Source organism: Montipora foliosa, chromosome 8 (genome assembly GCF_036669935.1).
Source record: "Montipora foliosa isolate CH-2021 chromosome 8, ASM3666993v2, whole genome shotgun sequence".
Lineage (NCBI taxonomy): Eukaryota > Metazoa > Cnidaria > Anthozoa > Scleractinia > Acroporidae > Montipora > Montipora foliosa.
The window spans coordinates 39,200,488-39,217,987 of NC_090876.1; the positions used below are offsets into that span (position 1 = coordinate 39,200,488).

Here is a 17,500-nt window from a genome sequence, read left to right on the forward strand (position 1 = left end):
GAATGCAATCTGCAAGCTCATCAAGATATTCCGGGATGCAGGCTTGAAGAAATTAATAAACACCGCAACGAGAGAATACAAGAAAACATCTACTTTATTAGATCATCTATACACAACACACGAAGATAGAATCAGCGAAAATATTGTTCCAGTCTATGGTCTAAACGATCACTATCCAATTTGCTACACGCATAAATTTGGCAGAGGTAAACGTAGTAAAAACCATCTTGAAAAAACAATCACATCCTTAGTTTCAATCATCATAGAAACAGTGAACAGACTCCTAAATCGGGCGGGCTTTCTTTCTTTCTTTCTTTCTTTCTTTCTTTCAGAGCGATATTACACATTTTACGCCTGCTTTCTCAGTCTTTTAATGCAAATTTTCCTTTCTTTCATAACTTAGCTCTTCTTCTTCTTTTCTCGCAAATTGTATTTTTTTTATGATTAATTAGTAAGAGGGCTTTGTGTCGTCCAATTCAGTTACTTTGTAATCATACTCCTGATTAACAAATCGGACTCCAGCTGCGCGGTCGTACGATTTTGTTATTATCACTCGTATTATTGCAGACCGCATTGGACTCACTCAGTCCTATTACCATTACTAATCGTAAGTTCCAGTCCCCGAAATGGGCGGTCGTCCATTACGTCGGCCATGACGACAGTAAAGTCTACCGGGATTGTTTCAGGAATATCATCCTGGTTTTTAGTTCTGGCTCGCTTTAAAGATAAACCGATCGTCAATTCAACGCTAGTAATACACATTCTGTTTTGCTTATTCAGTTCGGATCAATTTTATAACAACTATAGTTATATAGGGCAATCTTTGTTTGCATTGCCTCGGCTTCAGTGGTACAATGCTTTCGCTTTATAGACTTTCTTAATATTAGCTAGCTGAGAATAAAGTACTGAAACATAGCGATATTCAATGTTTGTAAACAATTATTTTAATATTTAAATTGTGCGAAACACAGAACAAAAGAATGCGTTGTTTCGGCAGCCAATAGATCTCTGGTTGGCAAATTAATGCGGACAATAGGAGACGTAACGGGGAGTCAGCGCTTAGCTATTGCAAGTGCATTGCAAAATGAGCTAGTGGAACCAATATACCACATAATCTCTGGGCAATGATTCGACAATGATGCTTTGACATTTCGAAATTTTACATAGAATGTGTGGGATCATAAGCACCTTTGCCACCCAAGAAATGGCACGATGCCTTCTGCAACAAGACCGTATGTCACATGAAACAAAATGTAAGAGTTGACTTCCGCAAAGAATCCCTTATAACTTAAGTTATCTGACGCCCAAATAGAGTTGAAATGAAGATTGATAAAAAGTAAAGGAAGACTATAGTTCAGTTATTGACACTGTCCCATCTTTGCCTGCCAACAGGATATTATTTCACGAGCGAGAGTTGGATATGAGATGGGCAAACAGTCGAAGAGGCGGGTGGTGCCTTGTTGGCTTATACCCAACAAGTGGGGAATGGAATAATTGTTTCATTAAATACATCTTATTCGATGGCTTAACATATAGTACGGGCGGATATTTTGCGAGCTGTGTAGTATTTTTCCCTGACAGCGCAAAAAGCCAGCCAAATGTCCTTTATTTGATTGGATAAACGAAATGACGAGTTACACCTCCTACTATATATAACCTATTCAGCCATCAAGGTGATGTTCATTCTTACGAGATGAGATCATCGCTAAGACGAAATTATTATCTTAAACGTTCAAGAATAGATATTCCGGCAAAAAAAATCTTTCTTAAGAATTGCCGTTAAAATTTGGAATAACTTAATATTGTGAAGTGCGCTAGATGTCAAAATCCAACTTCAAAAATAATGTTCAAGTATCCTCCTCCAAGACTACATGCATCATTCTAAGGCTTTCCATCGTGTTGAAAACAATTACTTCGGTTGAAAAACTTCCGTTCCATCCGTATTTGCTCTGCTCTACACCGGTCAAATGGGGACACTATGTACAGTTTATTATCGTCTCGTATTTTGCGCTTCTCTTGACCAAATATGGTAAAATGGCGTAATGGTGGAATAATAAATTTCATTAATTAAAACTCTGAACTGTTTAATAATAAAACAGTTTGCGCAAGACTTTTCCACTTAAGGTCACACCCGAGACTCGGTAAGCCAGGCAGTACACCAGCAATGCAGGTAGCTCTGTTGACAAAGAGGCCTTAAATATCTGAATAGCGCTGGCAGTCGCTGATATGGCAGCCTCACTATTGGTTAATATTCATTTGATACTTTTCTGCTTGAATGCTATGATCAACGTTGCTTTCCTTCGAACGAGCGACGACTTTTGCGGACGTGTTTTTGAGGCCCAAGTCGGTAAGTCTTTCTACTGAGCTGTGGTTGAAAGTTATCACATTTTAATGTTAAAAGAAATCTAAGAACGTTCATAAAATGTTTTGACCCGTAAGAAAGGATGTTTGGAATAGACTCTAAGCCTGAGTATATATTTTATATGGTCCAAGTCAAACGCTAATAAGCCGATTAATGGTAATTTAACGTAGGGTGATAATAAATGAAGTTCGTCATTTTTTTGGACATAACAAACGTAAGCTAAAATAAACGAAGTTGTAGGTGTGTTCGATTGCTACTGAATGATTACGTAGTGCGTTGAGGCCATATCCTAATATTGCTGCATGAGTACAGTATGGTGTCCGCGGTCCGCAAGAAAAAAGGATAATCTTGAATATCTTACCTGAATCAAACGTAACGAACTGAAAGTTTCCATGAAGATAGCTTTTTCGTTTCTTGCGATAATATTAAAATGGCAAGTTCCAAACTAAAATATTTCTCTTGTAATTTGAAAGATGTCGAACATAATCGCTGAGCCCTTCGTCTGTGAATTTGGTCCTTGGTCCGCGAATCATGTAAGCAGCCCAAAAAAAGTACCTGTGAATCCCGATAATTTCTGTAGGAAGCTGAAAATTTATTTATTCTGTATTATCCTTGATATATCCCAGGTACAGTCGTGTTGGATGTCGTTGTGAGTATAGAATCTGCATTTATTTTCAGTTGACCGTCTCCCATCACAAGCTCCATTTCATTATACGACCATGTGGGTATTCTAGACATACAAAAGAAAGTAACCCGTACGTACGTAAACATGTACAAACAAGATTTTGAAAATATTCAGTTGAAGCAAAGCCTTTTCCATTTATCGAAGGTTTTCTTTACCTGCTTTGCGAGATTTAATTTCTCTGGGGTCATAAGTGGTATAAGTTGAGGACCAAGGACCCCTATGCGAAAATTGTTGATATTTTTCAAGAGTCGAGAAAACAAAAGTTTAAAACTCTGCAGCAAATTTCTTCCCAACCGTAGAAATTAGTTTATCAGTGTAAATCTGTTCTGCAAAAATACACGTGTTCTCGTTGGGTTTTATCTTTACACAAGCCAAGTAAACATGTAAGTTACGGAGCCGCACTACTGAGTAGAGACTTTCTAGAAAACAAATTAACACACCTGTTAACAAACTTGAATTCTACACCAAGCACCAATAGCAGGAAAGCCGAAATTTCGTCATGTGAAAGAAGAATAATCAAGAAATCATTGAACAGACTTGTTTTTGGTGGTACTTTAGTTAATGAGGAAATATAATATCATTTTCAGAAAATTCGCGGACCAAGGACACCATACTGTAATATGTAATTATTCTTTGAATAGGTGAATAGTGGCAGAATATTTACCGAGGCGCGAGGCAGCGAGGTAAATATTCTGCCACTATCCACCGAGATTGAAAAGAATAATTACTTTAGTATATACTCACGAACTGATCTCAACAGCATTTGCAGAAGAAAACCATTCAAAGTCGATTTAAGGCGGCTCGAAATAGTTCCTCCTTTTGTCAAACAAATAAACATATTCTGTCCTTAGATACTGTAGACACGAGAAATATATTTTTTTTCATTTCACTAAATATTTCCCAACAAGTTTTGCTACATTTGCAATTTTTTTGCTCTATGAAATTTGCTGTCATTTGTCGTCGCTAAGTACCGCGTAGTTCATCCCGTGCGTGAGATATTTGTAAATTTGCCTAAATTCCGAATGCGGTAATTAGTCGGTATTTGCTTCGTTATCGCGTCTATTCAATGTACTTAAGTTCTGTTGCCTAATGATATGCAATTCTCTTTGTTCATTTTGTCGCTTCATTAGACATTCGTCTTTATAGATAGTCGTATAAACATAACAACTTTCTTTAATTTTCCAGACATGTTTCGACGGTACATCCGTCTTCTTCAGTGTTACATTTTTTGAAATCGTCGTTGAATTTAAAGCGCGCGCGATCTTACAAACTTCGTTACATTGCGTTGTCAATATTGCGTATTAAATCAAAACAGAACAAAACAAAAATTTAAATGAGTGACGCTTAGTTCCTTACAGGGAGAGAGTCAGATTAATGTGTTTCACCTGCTGGTTGAGATCGGGCTTCTCCCATTTTATATACATGGATTCCTTAAGCTTCACTTGGTACTTAGTGGCTGCAGAGTCCAGGATCTCGAAGCAATCCGGTGTGCAGGATGCCTTACAAAACTCTGAACTCTGCAGATGTTTAAAAACGTTCGAAGATCTGTCTGAAAGTAAGAGCTCGCGCACTCGCGTGGAGAAGTGTCGGCTGGTTTCACCAACATAACAAGCATTACAACTTGCACACGAAAATTTATAGACCACACGCGTGCGAAGCCCTACAGGGACAGCATCTTTCACATTAAAAAGATTCCTGACTTTGAAAGTAGTGAAGACTAACCTTATATCAATAGGTTTACATAACCGATTAGCAAGTTTGCGTATACACCTCTGTGCCGTGACTGAGAAGTGCCCAACGTAAGGGATTTTAAAGAAATACTTAGGTGTTTCCTGGGGCTCGATTCCTGAATGAGACTGTGTTTTCCCTCTCTTGACTGCTGTCTGAATATATTTAGAAATATATTTGTTGATAAGGTTTTCAGGGAAGAGATTCCTCCGCAGAATGACAGACAATTTTTGAAGATCAGTATGGAACCCCATCCAAGTGTTGTTTATCTTAAAAGTTCTATCAATCAAGGTTTTGATTAACCCCAATTTGTAGGTAAAGGGGCAAAAACTCAGATAACTGGTGAGCAAACCTGTGAAAGTTTTTTTTCCGGTAAACGGTAACATTCGTAGTAAGTGGTTTATTTGGTGTTTTTTGGCGTTTCTGAAGCTTTAAGTATCTTGCTTGTAACTTTGTATTTCTATGTCTTGTTTTCTGTGGTACATGATCGTTAAGTTGAGTACGAATTTTCAAGTTGTCCAGGAGTTTAATTACAGATGCAGTTACGGTAATGATATGGAGACAAAATTTGGCGAGGGTATTAAGTACCCATCATAGATTTCTCACATCACATTTTGGTACAAAATAACTTTACCATGGCAACGATATAAGGCATTTCTTTGAATCTTAAAATCAAGATATATGGTGTTTTTTTTATAAAAAGGGGACGGTGATTCTTCCCTTCAGCGTTACCAGATAATGTTAGAAATAATTTCTAAAATATTTAAAATTCAACAAAATCTAAAGGTCAGTTTTTTAGGAAAAGTAAGTTTTTTTAAAAATGTCTCTAATTTTTTTTCACCTTCAGTATTTTTTTAAATTTGAAAGACAAACTAATTAATCTAAGCTAACATGCAAAAAATGACAAAAATCAACGTCCGGAAGCAAAGATATAAACGAGTAAAGTTGCAAAATCAGGAAAAATGAGGGGGGGTTACAAGATCGGCATTGGTTCGTTGTAAAATGACCAGTCTTGTTTCCTTGCAGCCATGTGGAACTTTCTAAGATATTTTCTTAGTTCGTCGATTTCAGTAACAAATTCGTTTTGCTGGGCGACCAGCCCTACAAAGCAGAATTACTCCGAGTGAAGCAAATTGTTGGCGTGAAGATTGTTTAATTTTCAGCAATAATAATTGGAAAAACGAAGTCGAACACTGGTTGGCAAAAGTATAAACTCTTCTCTTACCTTTGAAAACTTTCATGCCAAATTTTGTGGCCCTCTTTGTATTCCGTAGCACAGCATCATCTTGTGTTCTCAATATTTCCGATTCAGAAATACTGGCGAGTTTACGCCGGCCATTTTGTTTTGCTTGGATTACGCATACTGGGTGTGATCTTAGTGTTTCAAGCAATCTGTTTGGTTCGCTATCTCCGAGTGAATAATGTGTGATCAAACAAAACAAATGGGCCAGTGCAAGTATAATAGCGTTCCGACCTTGGCCTATTGGCGGAAGTAAGCTGTTCAGCCTGTGGTCTTTATCGGATGCGATACTACGGAAAAGCTTGTCACATAATGATTCAATATGATCCACCATTGGTGCCTGGGGGGGGGACTCCCATGTAAAAAAGGGGAGGGATGCTCGTCGGCGTCGGAAATTTTAAATTAAACCCTTAAAGGAGACCAATCTGGGCGTGGCACAGGTTTTTGTTTTCTTACCCCTAAAAGAGACCATATTAAAACGCAGATATATAAAAAAAATACAGTGCCTTTTAATGATGGCAAAGACATTATCATCTAATACTTTCACCTACGTGTGTGTAAAGACACACTTTTATGTTTCTTCGCGCGCAAACCTAAAGGAGACCTTCACGGCCATATATGATTGCGTTTTAACCAGAACACCCTAAGTGAGACCAAAATTGGAAATTTATACCACTAAGCGAGACGACGAGTATCCCTCCCCTTATAATATGGGAGTCTCCCCCCCCCCCCCCCCCCCCCCAATCAAATCAGAATCAATTTGAAATTAAATCAAATTCTGCCTTCCTGACCTTCTACCCGTGACAAGTGAAATGATCTATCTTTCGTTGGAGACAGGAACTGTCGCGAATGTTCACAAGGAAGCGCTGTTGATTCCCTTTATTGAAGAAGGTGGCACAGCACTTTCCTGGTTTAAATCTTACCTCACTAATAGAAAGCAGTTTGTGATGGTTCGGGAAGGAAAGTCCACTACTCGAGATCCTTTTTGTGGTGTACCTCAAGGCTCAGTCTTAGGATCTGTTTTGTATTTACTGCACACGTAACCGTTTGGGGACATTTCACGGGGTGTGTTTTCACTTCTATGCAGACGACACGCAAATTTATCTTTCACTTTTGATTTGAGTCATCTTCGACGGTTGACAAACTTTCTGCTGTTTCCTGCATTAGGGATATAAATAAGTGGATGCAATCTAAAAAGCTTAAACTTAATAATAGTAAAATGGAGGTATGGGTCATTGGAGCGCGACACCGCTCTCACCCACAGCTTGATCTTTAATTTACTTGTTGGCGATGAGCATGTAGTATCTACTTCATCCGCGAGAAATTTGGGAAACGTCTTCAATGACAACATGACACTTACGTCTCACGTCGCTGCTATTAGTAAATCTGCTTTTTTCATATTAGGAATATTGCTAGAAATAAGAGATATTTGTCGCAAGCGAATATTAAGACTCTACTCAGCACGTGTTTTTTACTTGTAAGTTGGACCACTGTAATTCGCTACTTGTTGGCCCCCCTTGCTACCCAATTAAGAGGTTGCAGATGGTTCAGAATTGTGCTTCTCGGTTGGTTTTTGTTGGTCGTAAATACGACCCAGTTACGTCAGTGTTACGTCAGCTTCATTGGCTACCAATTGAGAAGCGTATAGTTTACAAGATATAATTGCTCCTCACTTATAAAGCACTCAACACTTTAGCTCCCCTGTATATCTGTGATATGCTTTAGCGTTACATTCCTGCTCGCAGGTTTCGATCATCTGATAATTACCTTTTAAATGTCCCTGGGTAGAGTCTCAAGAATTATTGTGGTAGAGCTTTTTCCGTTGTAGCTCCTAAATTATGGAATAATTTCAGGAGCCCATGAGTAGGAGCCTCCATTTGCACTATATCCTTGAGTCAACCTTTGCGCGTATCTTTCTATTTTTAGAACCAACCCTTCATCAGGAGCCTCTGACCTTTACATTAATTTACATCAATTCGCACAATTTGCGTACATTGTTTTTGCTATTTTTGTCTTCGTTAGACAATGAATTTATTCTGATTGGCTATTTTAAACAGCGTGTGCAGTGCCGAACAACTCGTGGCGTTCTAAAAATAGAAATATACGGGCAAAGGTTGACTCATAGGGCTTGTATGGGGGAGGTAAGCTCCTACTGATGGGCTCTTGATAATTTGCCACTAGATTATTAAGTTGAGCACTGACGTGAATGTGTTTAAATCTAAGCTTAAGACTTAATTGTTCAATACTAGTATAGTTATTATTGACAGGTTTTTTTTTTCTTTGATGTAGTTTTTACTAGCATTTCTTTAGCGTTTATTGTTTTTAATTTTGATTTTTATTGTTGTAAAGCGCCTTTGGACATTGGTTGAAGACGCTATATAAATTTCTACTTATTATTATGGACATTTTTATATTAAGTTGTTCGATGAGTTACATCTTATAACTTTGCGGAGTATCACCGTAGGCTAATTTAATGTTAGAAGTGTCAGCTTTCTTATAGCCTTTTCTTTCGTGTAACGTTCTAACAATATATCAAGTTCTTTTTCCGTTGTCCTTTCGTACAATATATTTATAATTACGATATAATCGTTTTACAGTTTCCACAGTCTGTCATAGGATCCACTTTTGGCTCTTCTGCAGCAAATATCTGGTTTCTTTCTCTCCCGTGATTATTATTATTATTATTATTATTATTATTATTATAGATCGTGCCGGGCATAATGATTGAGATCGCCTTTTTCTCAATGCGAACGAGCTCGTGGATGAGATATTCCGGCAAGGCGTTAGAAAATACCTGCAATAGGCCATTTCCTAGTTCATGTTAGCCTCCTCTTCAAAGGGAGTCTAAGTGCGAAGATTTTATCATGAAAATTAATTTTCATTCATATGTAAAGTAGAACTAATTGCCATCACAAAAACTTCGCAGTTAGACTCGCTCTGAAGAGGAGGCAGACATGAACTCGGAAATGGCCTTTTACTTTACTTATCTTCGTAGATAAGTCGGGAAGAGCTAGGGACCTCTGCCAACCGCTTCGACTTCCTTCGACTTACTCATCCAACCGGAAATGAATGAGTGAGTCCAGTTTCGACTTGTCAAACCTGTTTGTTTTATTTTGGCACATGATCAATCGCTATACGCATCATCGGTCGTTCTCCAATGGCATTTAGACTAAGGACGCTCGAACTTGCCAAATTTTATCTCACGAGTCGTCTACACAAGCAATTTTTCCTATTTGACAACTTTTACTTGTCACGTAAAAGCTAACCAAACGCTCCAGCTTTTCAGCAAATACAGTCGTCACATAAAATTGGCCAAATTTCCTCGTCTACACTAGCAAATAAAAGTTGCCACTCAAAAATTGTCACATAAAAATTGCTCGTGTAAACGGGGCTTTAGCTTTCATGTTATAAATAAAAGTTGTCACTTACGAAAAATTTCTCGTGTAGACGACTCGTCACATAAAAGGTAGCAAATTCGTGTCTCTTGGTTAGCGCCATTGGAGAACGACCAGGCAACCTCGCCTTGTTTCTGTTTTATCTCTGCTGTCCAAAGGCATTGCTGACCCACTTAACTGCGACTTGCCAACAAATATTTGTTGTGCTATCTACACCATCAAATATATTTGCCACATAAAGTTGTCATAAAGTTGTAGACGGGGCTTAACTGTCTAAATTCCAATGAGTATTTCCTCTGTTTTTCGGTTACACAAACTAGTCTGCCAGAAACCTATAAATTTTTCGGTAAAAGATGAAAAGGGCACTTTAAAAAGTATGAGCTCTCTTGGTTTCCAAGGAAATGATTGGAATCTTTGGTTGTTATGTGTTTGTCAGTGTTGTTTTAAAGTAGCCCGACAGTTTGTTCTTGCGGTGATTCACACCAAAATACATTTGAAGTTTTAAAGCATTCTCAACAAAGAAATTCGAAGCGGTTGGCTGAAGTCCCTCCCTCTTTCCGACATATCTAGGAACATCAAAGGGCCTCTATATATAGCTAATCGTAGGGTAAGGGATGAATTTTATGTTGCTTATTTCGATTGGCTAGAATGAAGGGAACAATCATGCAAAGTTAAAAAAAAAATTCAATGTCAAGTATCAAGTTATATGGTAATAGCCTTAAAGTATCCCAAGCAATGAGGAAAATTACAAGGAAAAAAAAAAGACGAGAACTCATAATAGACAGCATACTAAGTCTTTCCTTATTTCCTTAGATCACGCTTTGGTTGGTCATAACATAAGTTCAGATTTTGTTGGTGACGAGTTTGAATGCCAGGTGCAATGCATCGATACCAAGACGTGCGAGTCATTCAACGTCCATCCCGCTACTGGTAAATCGAACAAACGCGTCTGTGAACTGAGCAACATAACACGCCAAATGGAACCCAGTGATTTTAAAGCGATGAAAGGGTCCAACTACTATGGCTCAATTAAGGTCAGTTGAAATAATAACGGAAAGTTTATTCATTTAATTGAACGAAAGGGAAGGATTAAGGTATCCTGTCATAGGCGGATGTACTACTAATTGACTGAGAACTGATTTTGATGAGGGAGGAAAACCGGAGAACCCGGAGAAAAACCCGCGGGATCAGATTGAGATTGACTGAAACTTTACGTAGGCTAGGGTTGAACCCGGGTCGCAAAGTTGAGTGGCGGGATTGATAACAACTAATCCACACAGGCTGCGGCTCGAGGATGTAAATAAGGTGCGTTTTTTTTTAGTATCAAAAATCAAACACACCATTCAAACTTTCAATTCGACAACTCAAACTTTCAATTCGACAACTCAAGCTTTCAATTCGACAATTTAAACATTCAATTCGGCAGTTCAAGTATTCAGTTGGCGTCAAAAGTCACAGGCCATTGTTTTACCAATAGAGAAAGAATCCTAAACATTGATTAAAGCTAACGGCCTTTGTCCTAATTGAATTGAATTGCTTAATATTACCAAATTGAATTTTTGAATTGTTGAATGGAAGGTTGGAACAGCTAAATTGAATGTTTGAATTACCGATTGCACCTTTGAATTTTTACTCAAAACGCGCAAATACTAACCGAGGACCTTTCAAAAAACATAAATTTTTGTATGCTTTCAGGTGAAATGCGTCGATATTTCTCATGAAAAGGGAAGGAAGTATACGGATAGCACTCATTGCCATACTGGCTACAAAGGAAAGCGTTGCCAACGTGAGTCGCTTTTTAGAATGATGTGAATGTCAGAACATAGTTGATTGTTAAAAATTCTCATGAAAGTCAAAAGCTTGAGCTGAGGTTGCTGTGACTGTTAAGATGATAACTGTTTAAACTGTTGGCTCAAGCAGTGACTCCATCCACCGCCGCGGCATGAAAACGTACGGATTACGGAGGTTTTGTTTAAGAATTCACTATAATTTTAAGTGGTTTAGTTCGGATAACGAGCGGGTTATTAGCCGTCAAAACCTGTAAATTATTGGGTGGCAAAAGTGCTAAATGATTCCACGCATTTTCCATAAATTTGGAGCATCATGGCTCAGAGATTATCTTACGGTAAACAGTGTATATATCAGAGATAACTGCGGCTACTCCGCCATAATGCAATGCACTTTCAATGTTCAGTATTTTATTCTTCCCTCATTCTTGGTTCACTGATTAGAGCGGTTTTCAATCGAGTGTCGAAAGTAATTAGCGAATTGCTTTGGCTTTGCATTACTTCACTCAGTGACTGGTTCAGAATTATCGCGTCTCTTTTTCAACCAATCAGAAGTGAAACCAAAACTAATCGTGGCTCGCGCGTGCACATTTTCCCGCGCTTTGTGTCGGCTACCTGTAATTACTTCGAGTTTTGATTGGTTTACAGTATTGCATCCGTCCTTTTTGATTGGCCAAAGTTATTACTTTGGTTTGGTTTTACTCTAATGAGGCAAAAAAGATGTAAGCAAAGGATCCCTGACAGAAGCTTACAGGGCCGTAGCCAGAAAAATATATATGACTGAGACAATGTTCATGGTTAAGTTTTCTTCGTAGGTATTTCAGGTGTTTATAATAAGTGCATTTTAAAGACAACACTGGAATCACGCATTATTTTAAAAAATTCACGAAAAAAATGAATGAGGCAAGTGCCTCGGTTCGCCTCCGAGTTCTGTCTACGGCCCAGGCTTATCACTAGTGCTAGCTGGGACAATGAAAGAGGTACACTTGTGTTCACTCGTGCAATCTGCTTGGGATAGGATGTCCGGAGGTTTGATAATCTCGCAATTATCATCATGTCTTTATAGTGAAAAGCCGGTGACTTCACTTCAAAAATCGATGAATCATCGATGATCTAGAACTTTCCCGAATGATTCCTGCAGGAATACAAAATTAAAAATGAAGTAGGAGAGATCTATCCATAATTTGTGGGCGTTTTTAATAAAACAATTATCCCACTCCTGCTTGTTGGCTAAGATTGTTATCTCATATCCAACGCACGCTCATGGAATAATAGACCTTATTCACGATAGCCGTCATGTTGGATTTGCTGTTATCATGCAGATTAGCTATGCACTCCTGAGGGGGCAGACCTGACACAAGTTCGAGAGGTTATAACGAACATCTTAGCCACACAGATGATTTGTTTCATGTTCATTGAATGTTTATCACCTAAGTAGTAAAATAGAATGCTTAAACAAGTTACTTCGATTTTTTTAAATGAAAAATTAGCAGATAAAGAAGTAGAAAGTCAAAATGTCGGAGGCAATGAAGAGATAGAAAATTATTATAAAAGGTTTCTAAAATGTACTTTTCGCAGTGTTAATTCAATATTTCGACGAAACGATTTTCCGCAATTTGCCTTTATTCAAATGTTTGCCCCCCCAGCATAACACATGGCTAATTTGCATGACAATTTGAAAACCAACCTGGCGGCTATCGTGAATAAGGGCTATTGTTAATTATTATGCAATACTGCGAAAAGAAATTGTATTGCTGGTTTTCACTCACGTGATCAACAGCCATGTTTTTCAACGAAAACAAAAGGAAGCGTTTGCATAATAATAGAGTTAAATTCCCGGAGGATTTGGTCGGGGCACCAACATGGCCGCCTTTTCTTTGTTTAGGGCACCAACATGGCGGTCGTGACGTCATGTGAAAACCAAGAATTGTACAGAGCGTTTTCACATGACGTCACGGCAGCCATGTTGGTGTTCTAAACTAATCCTCTGGGATTTGAACTCTATTTTTATCCAAATACTTTCTTTTGTTTCAGTAATCCACTATGTCTGCTGGTCACGTGAGTGAAAACGCTCCGTTGCCATCCAGCATGACTGCCTTGTCACGTGGGTGAAAACCACTGAATTTCTAAAATTATAAGAAAAAGCACCTTCTAAAGATCGGACGACAAAACGTTTATAAAAGGCAAAAAGAGCGTGCACTGTACGAGCGCGCTACCGGTGTATCTTTGTCGGCCGATGAGAACTTAGCTTGGTCTTGTAATGAGCATGAAGTAAAATTTCAAACCGCTGAAACATTAGGAGCATGCTTAAACTAATGGAAAAAGGAAGAGTATTTCATGCCCCAAACGTCCTCAGTAATAGTTAACTCCGCCTTTCGGGAGTCTTTAAGATTTAACTTTCGATTTGCCGGAAAGCGAATTATTTCCGTCACGCGCAAGCTGAAGCCACATATTGTAGTGGATCCACTCTCGCCAGATTGTTTTATTTCTTGTTTTTTACTGAATTTCTTTTGTTCTATCAAGTTTCCTATAAAGTAAGTTATATTCTACCACAAAATTAACTGGTAATGATGTTTTGTTCTATGACAAAGCGACACGAGGACTGTACTCTCATCTGCCTGCTCAATCCTGCAAAGACGTCCTGGATTCTGGAGATTCATTTGGAGACGGAAAGTACTGGATCGACCCTAAGAAGACTGGCAACCCATTGAAAGTGTACTGTGACATGACAACGAACGGAGGTAAGAGACAGTGTTTTCTACTGAGACAGAGATCGCAAATCTTCTTCTTCGTCTTCGTCTTCGTCTTCTTCTTCTTCTTCTTCGTCGTTGTCGTCGTCGTTGTCGTCGTCGTCGTCGTCGTCGTCGTCGTCGTCGTCTTCCTCTTCTTCTTCTTCTTCTTTTTGTTCTTTCACACACACCTCCTTCTTCTTCTATGTGGGGTCGGCATTTCTGGGCGGAGGCGTCCACTCACTTTGGATTCTCCACTCGTTACCTTGAAATCCTTTATCCTGATATCTTTCCTGATGTTCTCCATCCAACTCCGTTTTGGCCTTCCTCTTCCTGTCTCCTCTTCCACTCCAATTCCACACATCGCATCACACAACTCTCGTCTTTTCTCGTGAGAAAGCTCAACAATGACAGTCTTTTCTCTTGAATCTTCTTCGATACCTCTGTAACCTTCAGTGTATCTCAACGGCTGATCAATTCATTCCGGATCGTATCCAGTTGAGTAACCCCAGACATCCGTCTAAGCATTTTCATAACCAGACAACTCAAAACAATAAAAGAAGCAGCAAGGATAGCTTACCAAGAGATACTTTTGCGTGCTGGTCTCGTTGTTTACTTATTTTCCTGATAATTGATAAAGGTGTGGCTATTTAACAAACTGACTTCAGTTATTTATGCGTTTATCCTCTTATTGATGATAACATTGTCAAAGTGGCTTTGGAAATCAAGAGCCGCACACACTGAGCAAACTTCTAAGGCTATGGTTTTTGTAGTCACTCTGATAAATACAGCCATAAGATTTTTCTCGTTTTATTTTTGACTTTTCTTATGCAAGGTCAAGTAAATTTCCTTCGATCAATCAAAACTATCCCAAGTGTATCGCAACAAGGTGGTCACAAAAGGTCTATCAGGCGAGACTGCAATACACCACTTTTACCTTAATAAGCTGTAGGGAAGATTTCTTTGAACTGCGGAATATATTCGAAACGAGATGCCTCCGTGAAGCATACACTGGGTTGCCTGTGGTACGTGCTACAGAAAATCAGAAGACACTGAATTGTGTGGTATTGAAATACAGCATTCCAGTCTCTGAAGAATAACAAATAAAAGAGAAGCGAGAAACATTGGCTTCTGGGCTGACATGTTGATAATTTTCAAGTTCCCTTGAGCACAACTTCTTTTCACCACAAGTGTGCCATCTGAGCATCTGACAGCTTTGTAATACTAAACTTTACTGAAGTTAAGCCCTTTCAGGCGGGGTTAGTGTTAGGATGGGAGACCAAAACAATAAACCCCTCATAAAAAACAGAAGCATCTGACCGAAAATACTATTAACGCTAACAAATGCGAACTCAGCAAGGTACAGATTTTGTTAGCTTGCCTTATGCAAAACAAATATCGATGAAAAAGCAAATAGCTATCGATACACAGTTTTTAGAAAGAGCAGAAGGAAGTTTCCGGGACGGTCGATCGAGAATAAAATATTTACGACATGAAAACAACATTAATTTTGAACCGTGAATATAGAATATAAAAAGTTACGATCAGCGACAAACATTATGGGAGATTTTTGCTACGTTCAAGTAAATTGCAAAATCGAAAGTGACATGGCCGGAATTCAGCAGGCGCCGTGATTAAGTTACCGCGGCATGTTTACTCGGCAAACAGTGAAGCATCTGTGTCAAATGATGGCAAGATACCGGGTTTTTGTAAGTTTCTTTTTCTGTCAAGTGTTATAAAGTTTGACAATGAAATGAGCAAAGTCAAAACAAAGATCACAATCGCCCAACTCTTGTTTATGCAAAGTCAAAATTTACTCTCAAAGACGCGTACGTTATTTATCACCAGGTATTACCTGGTGATAAATAACGTCGTACGCGTCTTGGAAAGTCAGGTAATTCCATCATTTTGGAAATAGCAGCTACTTTATTATTCATCTGCGTCACAAGTTTTCACTGATTTTGGAGCTCATTTTGTTTAAACTCAAGCACGCTTCCAACAGGCCAGTGAACCCTTCCTGCTTACAGAGCAATACTAAAAAACTTCTCCCATATCACATTTCAACCTTACGCTTGAAAATTCAATACACAACATGATATTATAATTCACAAAGGCAGAAAATACCACAGAATCCTTTTCCAGCGAAAAATTTATTGAAACAAATTAAACAACATATTTGCTCTTAGAGGCGAAAACCTCTTCCTATTTCATTGCGTGCGTGAAGACAAGAAACTCAATCGTGTCAAATTACCATGTACTTCAGGTAAATACAGCTCACTTTGATTTCGTCTCGACGGGTGATAGATTGTTGTCGAAGTCCAGTACTCTTCGCTTTTGAGATTCGTGCCTAGTTTATCCAACTGACTTTCCATTATTGAGCTCCATAAGGGTATATTTTGCTTAAGGATCCACTAAAACGCCATTCGCGTTACATGACTTTCGACGCCATTGCAGGCTAAGTTAATGATTCTACTGTGTCCACCAGAGAAATCTACGCAGTTCCACTACCCTCTCGATCCTAAGGAAATACGTGCAGAAGGCTCTATGCACAAAGACACCACTTACCAGGGGAGTGACAGGCAAGACTTTAACCGACACGGAAAAAAAAAAAAACTTTAACCTACCTCTACGCTAACCTTTTGATGTGATTCTCGTTTTAGGGGGATGGCTGCTTATCTCAAACATTGTAATGAAGAGCTCAACTCCCCCAACCATGCTTCCGGTGAAGACTTCCTAACGCGGAATAGCAAGCGATGAGATGGTCCTTTCGAAGACCGCGTTGAACGAGTTGTTCGTACACTTGCCTTTCAGACAAATAAGATTCTATTGCAGCAAAAAAGGGGGGCGCATATTTCACGTGGGTACAGTTACTAACAGCACCGGCGAATCTGTAGTGCGCTACTTTACTGGACAGAAGGATGTAAGGCCTTCTTCGTGTGGATCGTTCGTGCGAATGAAAAATGACAACTCGAAATTAGCGACCGGCTGCCAATCGTGGAATGAGGGAAAATGGGGACATCCCGGCGATGACGAAACCAGTTTGTATAAACATGCTGCTTATCAACCCAGCACATTTCATTGGTCACTTGCGCCGAACGACGACAGATGGGAATGTGATGACTACATCATTGGAGTATCTGCCGGAGATTTTTGGAAAATATTTGTTCGCTAGCTCTATTGTAGCAACTAGAGTACTGAATCGTCAGTAGCTTAAGAAATCCGTATCGTAAGCAATGTAAGTACTGTAGTCGTCGTAGTCGTACTGTGAGTGTGAACAGCGGCGGATCCAGAAATCTTCTTAAGAGGGGGTGCACGACTGAGCAATGGCGTACCTGACTCGTTAGGTTTTTTTTTTTTTAGAATACCAGTTGTATTAGAAAGCCACAAGTCATTTTAAGGGAGAGTGCGGACCCTCTGCACCCTTCCCCTAGACCCACTCCTGGTAAGGAGTATTGTAGTAACGTATGTAACTATGTATTTTGCCGATTAACAGAAAAAAAAATACACATATATATAGAAATAGCTCTATTGTAGGAAGTGGTGGTAAATGTGTAGGCAATATATAGATTTAGCC

General features: G+C 38.9%; 1 long non-coding RNA gene and 1 pseudogene across 1 annotated transcript in view; one reads left to right on the forward strand and one right to left on the reverse strand.

Annotated features, from left to right (window-relative positions):
* The window catches only part of LOC137967897 (uncharacterized), a 191,754-nt gene that overhangs the window by 169,876 nt on the left and 4,378 nt on the right, over positions 1-17,500 (reverse strand). The window lies entirely within an intron of this gene.
* Positions 2,139-17,500, forward strand: part of LOC137967630 (uncharacterized) — a 15,439-nt pseudogene continuing 77 nt past the window's right edge.